The 9,003-nt window shown below is 47.1% G+C and overlaps 1 non-coding gene across 1 annotated transcript; it reads right to left on the reverse strand.

The window, feature by feature from the left end:
* Positions 1-6,370: 6,370 nt before the first annotated feature.
* TRNAN-GUU (transfer RNA asparagine (anticodon GUU)) lies at positions 6,371-6,444 on the reverse strand. Its single transcript has one exon. It is a non-coding gene; the product is annotated as a tRNA-Asn (tRNA).
* Positions 6,445-9,003: the final 2,559 nt, after the last annotated feature.

Raw genomic sequence — 9,003 nt, forward strand, 5'->3', positions numbered from 1 at the left:
TCTAGGAATGAAGAGTGCACGGATCCTATTTGATGCCATGATGTAGTGCCTGCCTGCTAAGCCGCTTCAGTCATGTCCGACTCTGAAACCCTATGGACTGCAGCCCGCCAGGCTTCTCTGTCCATGGGATTCTCCAGGCAAGAGTACTGGAGTGGGTTGCCATGCCTTCCTCTAGGGAATCTTCCCAACCAACCCAGGGATTGAACCATCTCTTCTGTCTGCTGCATTGGCAGGCAGGTTCTTTACCCCAGCACCACCTGGAGGGTGGGGTCATTTAGGGAGTTAAAACAGCTCCGGGGAAAGAAGAGGGGCATTTAGGAGGAAAACCAGATGAGTGGTGTCCTGAAAATCAAGGGAGGAACTGTCAAGGGAAGGCTGCTGACTTGCCAGGTGCCGCTGAGCAGTAGAGAAACATGAAGACCAAGACCTGACATTGGCCTTGGTACCAGGGCTGCCCTTGGTAACTTAGCCAGGACAGTTCAGTGCAGCTGTGAGGACAAGAGTGAATGGGTTCAAGCGAGAAGGGACGGTGAGAAAGGGCAGATAGACATGCCATTCTTTTGAACCATTTGCTTGACACCTGGTGGGGGAATGCAAGGTCAAGGTTTTTCTTGTTTTTAAAGTGGGAGATGTTATCACATGTTTAAGTGAGAGCTCAAGTGCTCCAGAAAGACAAATGGATGTTGTAAATGAGAGAAGGGACAATTGCAGGAGCAGATTTCTCTGGGATGAGATCCAAGATCGGAAGAGGGTGTGACCCTAAGAGCTAGAAGAGTTTATCCATTTTAGTACCAGAGAAAACAAAGTATATAGGTACTGTCATCAGAAGATTTGAAGATTCGGGGATGAGGAAGGTCTTGTGATTCTTTTCTCGAGGAGACAGTAAAAGCTGCGGGCCTGAGGGGGGAAAGAGTTGAAGATGGAAAAAGATTTGAGTCTCTGGTGCTAAATGAACAGGCCCATGCAGTAGGCTCGCTAGGCAGTGCTCAGAACCCTCCAGAAGTCTACAGTTGTAAACTCTACTGAGACCAGCGAAAATGGTTGTTTATTTTTCTCCGACTGTGTGTGCGGCTCGGGTGCAGGACTGAGAGTAGATGGGAAGTTAAAGAGTTAGCTGAAGTTAGAGGCTTTGTCGGACAAAGAGTTCAGGTTTTAGGCAAGAACATGATTATAGTAAAGGATAAGGAGGGAGGGTTAGGAGGGACATGGGATAAGGGATGGTCATTCAAAAAGTGGTGGCAAACCTCCATGGACTGGAGGTGGGTTCAGAGAATGCCGGAGTGGGACTCATGGAGGAAGTAAGCTGGTTAGAAAGTGGTGTGCTTGAACCTGAGCTTTCAGACACAGCGCACTGATCTGTGATGACAGGGTCTGAAGGATGACAAGGGAGGTGCAAGGCCAAGGTTGGGTGAGGAGCTGAGGAAAAGTGAGGAGACACAGGAACCAGGAGGCCAAGATGGTGTATGGATAGTCTGTGTAGCTGGTAGAGGCATCTAAATGGTAGCCTGTCTTTCTGGCCCTCTTTTTGCTTTTTACCTCCAGGAGATCCTCACCCCCCTTTCTTCCATCCATGTTCCCTCAAGAAGCACAAAAGACACAGGTGGCTGACAGGTACACCAAGACATTTCTGAGTAAAGCAGACTCACAAAAGGCACTTATTGAATAACTTCTTCACAACAGCCAAGTGCCAAAGTGACAAGGAATCTGGTACTGGAGAAGTTTAATCAGGAGATTAAATGTAACCAAGAAGCAAGAAGTCATTGGGAGAAAAGAGGTTCCTATGAAATACTTCAAATCTCAAAATGAAAATCATTTTCTGTTTAGTTACTGCAGGCACTTAATAACTGGGTCAAGCACCCTTCTTGCCAGTTTTTATTATAACCTTCCCACTGGGTTTGGAAGCAGAGACGATCTACATATGCTGAGAAGTTCAAGTGTGTCTACAGCTCATCTGATATTTAAAGCTCCCCCAAGGCCCAAGATGACATAAGCCAGGCCTATTCAGAAGGATGGCAAAATGTTTGATTTGTAATCTGGAGTCCCATGGATACAGACCTTGTCGTTACCATAAAGCATCTCCGTGGATGGTCATTAATAGAAAAATTCTATCTTTAAAACTTTAGTAATTCTATATTGAGTTCTTATCCATTGCAGATTGTCACCTCTGTAGTAGTATTATAGTGAATTCCAATTATCAGGTCGGCCTATATATGCTAGTACAAGTGAATATATTAGATAATGAAATACAAACTATCATTACACTCAACATGTGCATATAATAATCTATGCTCTACTTTTTCAGCTTATTACTAAGGCAATTGAGGATCTCCTTAAAGTGTGTATTTGATTTACTTGTTTCGGAATAACTAGTTTGAGTCATCTTTGACAGACAATAGTTTTTGGTTTGTTTTTACTACAAAAAAAAAAAAAGGCTCAATTTCTACAGCAAATATGACAGTTTGCTGGGAGTCATTAAAGTAACTCCCAAGGAAAGAAATGTAAATTGGTATCTGGTGGTGGTGTAAATCCCTACAGAAGGGACCCTGAAAGCGTCAGTATATTAAAACCCTTCACAGAGTACATCCAGTGGTTCCAGAGTGTTAACAATAAAACATGCATCCTCAGTCATGTCCGACTCTGTGATCCTATGGACTGTAGGTAGCCCACCAGGCTCCTCTGTCCATGGAATTTCCCCAGGAAGAATACTGGAGTGGGTCACCATGCCCTCCTCCAAGGGATCTTCCTGACCCTGGGATCAAACCCGCATCTCCTGCGTTGGCAGGCAGATTCTTTATCCCTGAAGCATCTGGGAAGCCCCACCAATAAAACATTAAGTGTTAAAACCTCAAGGCAGCTCTTTTTGTCTCAAGTCCTTTATTACTAATTTTACAAATGTACTTAATTTCTCAGCAAGGAAAAAATAAAGGAACTGGCTTCTCTTTGTGACTTGTCAATACTATTAGACTCTTCTAATTCTTTGTGTTACCTTAAAATCTTCAGTTTAGTAACTTTTCCATACCTAAACATTTTGGATTTGGCATGCTTTATGACTTTTATCAGTAATTAGAATACAAATTGAATAAAATACAAAACAGGGCCAAGAACCTGCTCCAGAGGCTCTGTGTCTCCTTTGGACCCTGTAAATAAAAATTTCTCAGTGAATGTGTACATTCTGGGGAGAAGAGCTTTAGCTTCCCATTCAGATTTTCACAGGGCTCTGTGAAACCCCAAGTGGTCTGCTGGAAACGATCTTAAATAAATGAAAGTGAAAGTGCAAGTCGCATCTGACTCTTTGTGACCCCATGAACTATACAGACCATGGAATTCAGGCCAGAATACTGGGGCAGGTAGCCATTCCCTGGGATCTTCCCAAGCCAGGGATCAAACCAAGGTCTCCTGCATTGCAGGTGGACTCTTTACCAGCTGAGCCACCAGGGAAGCCCATCTTAAATAAATGAAGTTTAACTTAAAATGAAGTTAAACTTTAAAAGAAAAAATGACTGTTTCTGAGACTAGGTTCTCAATGAACTCCATAGTGGAGAACTGACCACAGGTTAGATAAGCTAAAAATATGGACAATTTATAATTTTTTGAATTTCAAGATTTCTTTAAGAATCCTCCAAAGTCCCACATCAAGCAAAGGCATCACCATTTTTCTGGGTCCCCCAGGCTTTAATTCTAAAGGAAATCAACTTTGAATATTCATTGGAAGGACTGATGCTGAAGCTGAAGCTCCCAACACTTTGGCCACCTGATGCAGAGAGCCGACTCACTGGAAAAGACCCTGATGATGGGAAAGATTGAAGGCAGGAGGAGAAGGGGACGACAAAGGATGAGATGGTTGAATGGCATCACCAACTCAATGGACATGAGTCTGAGCAAACTGCAGGAGATAGTAAAGGACAGGGAAGCCTGGTGTGCTGCAGTCCATGGGGTCACAAAAAGTCAAACATGACTTAGGGTCTGAACACAACAAGCTTTAAATGTGGGCTTCACCCTCACACTTCCCTCCTGTTTCAGTCCCTAAGTCTCAACCAGTCTTCCCTTGAATTCATCCATGCCCTCTTTCCTTTACTCACCTTAGCCCTGAGCCTCACTGCTTCTCCTTTGAAATATAATTGCGTCTCAACTGTCCTCTGATCTCTTATTTCTTATTGACGCTGTTGTCAGCCTGACCACCAAAAATAGATTTCCTTCTCAAACAGAAACCTTTAATAGTGACTCCTTTACAAAGTCAAGCCCAGCCTCTTCCCTCAGTTTTCAGGGCCCTTTTGCAAGCTAAGAACATTTTCACTGCACCCTAAGTACACATAGCCTACCCACAACCCCAGCCACCCCCTCATCTTGTCCTGAAATCTCCCCAGCCTAAAATGTCCCTCCCCTGCCTTGTGCCCTGTCCAGATCTTGCAGGGTCATTTCAAGTCCTCCATGAAGACAGTTCAGCCCATCCAAGTTGACTTCTTTCTTCAGGACCAGAGGACATTTTTCTGTGTTCTTCATGCTGACTCTTGGTCATATGCATTTTTATGTGACTGTCAGCCTCTGTGAACCACATACCCAGGAAGGCAGGGATGGCTCTGGTCCTGAGTGTGTGCCATGGGACAGGCCTGTGCTAGGTGAGTAAGCAGCGTTGACGAAGGTATGGTTCCTATTCTAAAGAGATCATGGTCCTGTTCAGGGGACAAGTAACTCCCTGGTTGCAGGGTGCTATGATGAATCGTGGAGGACAGGCATCTATATCAGATGGAGGCAGTGTCAGGGGAGGCTTCTCCAGGGGTAGCTTCTCAGCAGATGTGACCCAGGTAAGCAGAGATGGAGGGCACGCTGGGCAGATGGACAGACATGTGGTCAGGAAGAGGGGTGTAAGGCAGACTGGACCATTCGAAGAACTCCTGGTAAGTGCTTATAACCTCTAAAAGGTTTCATGCAGAAACAGGGTGAAGGAAATCCTCTGGATCCTAAAATGATCATTAATATGGTCTCTTCCTTTGAGAAGCTTAGAGCCTAGTGTAAATATACTTAGCTTCAAAGTGGAAGGATCCGTCACTTCAGTTAACAGCAAATATTACAGCTTCTTCATCTTAAAATGTGAGACTCAATTTGAACAGTCTGTAAATGATCTTATGACATAATTCCACCTCCACCCCCCATTCTCTTGTTTCCACTGTAAGCTATCCTGAAGTGTAGGTGGAAAGTCTGGAATTTCCAGGAATTTCAGAAAGGTTCCTAGCTAAGAACATGTGGGTGGGGGGTTAGGGGTTGGTGGGGGGTAGGGGGGGGGGACGGGCTACTGTTATTCTGCCTGGAATTCCACCTAAAGTGCAATGTTGGGTCTTCTTCCTGAGGGCTCCTAACAAGACAGTAGAGGATATTTTATCATCAACAGTAACTTGATAAATCGTTGTCAGCCAGCATTTGCCAAAGCATTCCCTAAGAGACACCCTAGTGAGATAGTTTAATGATTCCTTCTTCTGGGTCTCTAAAGTCTATTCATGGTAGGTACATCCCAGAGAAAAAGCACCTACCTACTGAACACCAGGTGACCTCAATCTTGGCAGGAATGAATTACAGCCTCATGTTATCATATTGTCATGTGGTTTCCTATCTTTATAGAAAATCGTATGTATACAGTGATATAATGTCAATTATTTCTCAATAAAATCAGGAAAAAAGGAAATCGTATGTGAATCGTCTGCTTGAAAAATATTTGTGTCTTCTGTGCGATGAGTTGAAAACACCTCGTTTGAGATTTTTTAACAGGAACGTCTACCCATCCTAATTTCTGGAAAAATTCTGCTGGGAGTCTAAACAAAGTGAACAGTTAAGGCCTTTGCCTAGATTGAAGTGCTGGGTCCAAAAGCTAGATAGTACTCAGCTTAATTCAGCCCACAGTGGCTTGGGATGAATTGTGCCTCCACAGTCTCGAGATGTCTCCTCTTGCCTGTTTGCATCTGCACGACTCCTCCAATCTTTCTGGCTGCACATAAGGCAAAATTGCATTAACCACATTGGCTTTCGGGTGGTATCAGGTTTTCCTAGAGAAACCAATGGTTATTTATTCATTCACCTGCCAATGAGCAATTGCGTGTTTGGGGTTTGTTTTTGCCATAGCAGTGTCTGCTGTTGATGAACAAGGTCGGGCAGGTCTCCTGGACCATGGGTGCACATTTCCCCCACATACTCGTTTGAACTAGAATGAGCAAACCACGCCGCAGCAGCGTCGCTCTCAGATTCACCGGCATCTAACACCATTAACTGGACGTCGTCTTCCTCTGTCCTAGAAGTGTCGCAGTATCGTACTACTGCTCCATTAAAAAAATCTCCCGGTTGCCGTTTTAAAATGAATTTCCCCGTAGAGGAAAAATGCTACCGTCCCTGGGTGGGCTCGAACCACCAACCTTTCGGTTAACAGCCGAACGCGCTAACCGATTGCGCCACAGAGACCCAGCTACCGGGGATGCGCTGCGGTGTGTACAGATTTCCGCGGCCGCAGCGGCTCCCTAGCTGCCCCGGGCGTCGCCGCGCGGGCACCTCGGAGAAGCGCGCCGAGGAGGCGGCGGGAGGAGCCGGGCTGCAGGCGGACGTTCGGGCGGAGCCGCAGGGGCTCCTAGGGGGCAGGGCGCCGCCCGCGGACCCCGCCTCCCGCAGCCGGCCCCGCCCTCTCGCGAGCCGGCCCCGCCCTCCCGCGAGCCGGCCCCGCCCCGGCGGCTCGGGGATCGGCCGCGCCCCCTTCCCTCTTCCTGTGCGCGCGGGAAGGCGGCGGCCGCGCGCGGTAACCGTGACCGCGACCCCGGCGACCGGGCACCCGGCCGCAGGGGCTGGACCGGGTGAGGTCGCCCGTGCTCCCTCGCCGGAGCTGTGAGAGGATCATGGAGGGCCGTGCGGACCCCGGGAATTGGGGGGGGTCACATCCCTCAGCCCCACCCCTAACTTTAGGGTCGTGGTTCTCAGCCTTGGCGTGCTTGTGTCACGGCCCCTCTCCCTCTTCACGGGACATTTTGCCCCCAACCACCCCCATCCCCCCACCCCCAAATTATGACACCACAGATCCGCGGTGTGAATTTGCCATATGCACTTCTGTGCTTGGTACATGGAAAGATTTTACCACCTGCAAGAACCACTGTTTGCTCCCTTTGGGTTGAGGGGGAGGCTAGGGCCCGCGCTGAGAATGCATGGTTTGGGGGACATCCGAATTGCCTTTATGGACGGAGTGGCAATTCGGATACGCCCTGATGCTTGAAGTGGTCACTGCAGGCTCCCGGCTTTCCCTGCCTTCTACACCGAGGCCTTGGAAGGCCCCCCCCCCGCAAAGACCTCCGCTCCCAGATCCACGGAGGAGAGGAGTGCGGGCCTTAGCTTGGTGCCACACCCTGAGAACTGCCTGGTTTTCATTCTGCTTTTGCCCGAAGTCAGATCTCTAGAGCTCCTTTGGGCTCAGCTCCCCTGTGCCCTCAGCCCACAGAAAAGGAAATTTCACTCTAGCTCTCCACGTGCCAAATCCAGTCTAGTGTGTGTTCCTGCTTCCGTTCGGTTTACCTGGGAGGGGCCTTCCTCCAACTCTGGCTCCTGCTTTCCTCTCCCACCCCTCCTTCTGAGTTCTTCTTTTCTCATCATTTTAACGGTGTTTGCTTGGTTTTTTTTTTTTTTTTTTTTGAAAGCACACAGTTCAGTGACAATAATACACTGACGCTGCTGTCAACCATTACCATCACCCATCTCCAAAACGAAAACTCTGCACCCAGTAAACTCTTGTGGAGTACGTGTGTGCTCAGTCGTGTCTGAGCACTCTTTGCTCAGCACTCTGCAACCCTGTGGACACTAGCCCGCCAGGCTCCTCCTTCCAGGCAAGAACACTGGAGTGGCTTGCCCTTTCCTGCTCCAGGGGATCTTCCTGATCCCTGGATTGAAACTGCATCTCTTGATTCTCCTGAATTGTTTGATTTTTTTTTTTTTTTTAATCACTGAGCCACCTGGGAAGCCCAAACCTGGCAACCACCATTCTACTTTCAGTATCTAGGAATATGGCTACCCTAGGTACCTTGTGTGGTGGAATTGTACAGTACTTGTCCTGTCTTGTTTCACTTAGCATGTCTTCAGAGTTCATCCACGTTGTTGCATAAGTTGAAATTTCCCTCTCAAGGCGGAATTCAACCCTAACCTTTTTTAAGGCTGGATCATATTCCGTTGTGTGTATGCACCACATTTTCTTTACCCCTTCCTCAGTTGATGGACGCCTGGGTTGCTCCCACATTTTTGTTGTTGTGAATAATGCTACAGTGAACACAGATGTGCACGTATCTCTTTGAGTTCATACTCTTACTTTTTGGGTAACATATCCAGAAATACAATTAATGAATCATACGGCAGTTCTGTTTTTATTTTTTCATACCATTTTTTCACAGCAGCTGCACATTTCATATTTGTCCACCAACAATGCACAGAGGTTTCTATTTCTCCACATCCTTGCCAACACTTGCTGTTTTCTTTCCCTCTTCCTTTCTCTTTTCCTTTCTCCCTCCCTCTTTCCTCCCACCTCCTTCTTCCTCCCTCCTTCCTTCCTTTCTCTTTCCTTTCTCCTTCTTCCTTCCTTCCTCATCCCTTCCTTACTTTCGGTAATAGCCATCCTGATGGATGTGAAGTGTTCTCATTGTGGTTTTGATTTGCATTTCCCTAGTGATTAGTGATGTTGAGCATATTTTCTGATCCTTCTTTTGGGTTCTCTGACCCTTCTTCTGCTTGCTTCCTCCTAGCTAGAGCCAGCTTTGCTTCTCTTAGGAGAAAGCTCCGAGTGATAGAGGCTGGCTTCTGATAAAGGGGGTAGGGAAAGGCTAAGAGAAGCTGCAGAGTTGAGCCTGTGCTGTGCAAGGAGAGGAAATGAAGGAGGAATCTGCTGAGTAGGACTGTCTAGAGACCTTGTTTTGCTTGTCTGTGTTGGGCAACTTTTGGAGTCAGTTATGTTTGATCTGGTTCTGTTTAGATAAACATAACTGCCTGCAGTCATGT

Source organism: Odocoileus virginianus, chromosome 8 (genome assembly GCF_023699985.2).
Source record: "Odocoileus virginianus isolate 20LAN1187 ecotype Illinois chromosome 8, Ovbor_1.2, whole genome shotgun sequence".
NCBI classification, from domain to species: domain Eukaryota; kingdom Metazoa; phylum Chordata; class Mammalia; order Artiodactyla; family Cervidae; genus Odocoileus; species Odocoileus virginianus.